Source organism: Schistocerca piceifrons, chromosome 3 (genome assembly GCF_021461385.2).
Source record: "Schistocerca piceifrons isolate TAMUIC-IGC-003096 chromosome 3, iqSchPice1.1, whole genome shotgun sequence".
NCBI lineage: Eukaryota > Metazoa > Arthropoda > Insecta > Orthoptera > Acrididae > Schistocerca > Schistocerca piceifrons.
In genome coordinates this window covers 782,825,326-782,826,673 of record NC_060140.1, presented here as the reverse complement: position 1 = coordinate 782,826,673, position 1,348 = coordinate 782,825,326, and the positions used below count along the sequence as shown (strand labels likewise).

The 1,348-nt window shown below is 41.3% G+C and overlaps 1 non-coding gene across 1 annotated transcript; it reads right to left on the bottom strand.

Moving 5' to 3' along the window:
• Nucleotides 1-483: 483 nt before the first annotated feature.
• Trnat-agu lies at nt 484-556 on the bottom strand. The gene has a single exon. It is a non-coding gene; the product is annotated as a tRNA-Thr (tRNA).
• Between the last annotated feature and the right edge of the window lie 792 nt (nt 557-1,348).

Here is a 1,348-nt window from a genome sequence, read left to right as displayed (position 1 = left end):
TTCAGGACGGAGCATTCAAGAGTTCGAACGAGCAGTTTAGACAATTATTTATACTCCTCGGCGGTCTCAGTAGTTCTTGGAAGGAAGCGAATACCATTCCAGTGGTTTACGCTTTGCTGCCAAATAAAAAGCGAGAAACATATGAACATTTTTAATACAATTAAAACTGATGATGGACTTTGAAACTGCTATGCCCAAGCAGCTATCAGTTTCTTTCCTGGAATAAACATTGCTTGTTGCAGTTACCATTTTATTCAATGTATGTGGAAACAAGATTAGTGTTGCGACCTTTTGAAGCCTATATGGAAAACAGGTAAATACGCTGTGTTCTGCTCTAGCACATCTTCACTGGAAATTTGGACGCTGGATGACTGTGTATTTAGAAGAGCACGACTGGAAACCAAAAGCTACATCAATTTTATGACCTTTTTTGGACCAGTGGCTCAATAACGAACATATGCAAGAGAAAGGCATTAAAATTTGTGCTACAGCCGGGATTCGAACCCGGGTCTTCTTGCTTACTAGGCAAAAATGTTAACCATTACACTACCGCAGCACTATGATCAACACTGCTGCACAAACTACGAGAGTCGAGTGCCCTACGCAACACAAACTTCGATTCATGTTTTCAGTTTATTTTGCCTTACACTGTCACATAGTACAGGGCTTTACCATTACGTGCAACGCTGTGGTGTTATTCCAATGCCGGAGAGCCCTGGCAATAGTTGAACACTCGTAAGAAATACCATGTTCCTTACTTAACTGCCCCCTTTTCCTCGCAACATCAAAATGCTCTAAGAGACATTGAATTTCATTGTCAGTTCTCACTAATACAACAGTCTTAAAAATAAATTTGTCACGAAACGCTTTAATGTAACACCCTGAAGCGATACATGGTTGCTTACTGATGAGCGTGAACCAGCTCACACGAGCCGCTGTTCTGAACTGCTAGACTTCTTAGTGAGCCAGTTAGCCCGGAATGAGCACCACGCTCTGTGCAAGTGTCACTCCGTGCCAATGTCACTCCATGCAAGTGTTCCAGACCCACCTCCCATTCTGTTAGGTATTTCTGGCAGCAATCTGACGAATACTTATCTCTCACCTGGTGTACGGCTAACACTAATCTCTCACCCAGTGTACTCATATGATTCTGTACCTCTTACAGATCTTTGTTTAGTGCATCCATAGTGTCTTTTGTTGTTTTTGAGTTGTTATTTTAGGTATTGTTTTACTAATATTCAATATTCCTTGTTCCACATTCGCAGTCTCTATGGTATGCCAATTTATACTTGTTTCTGTCCTCATGTCTAATTCCAGCACCTTCCATATTGTGTTATTCAGCTCGTGA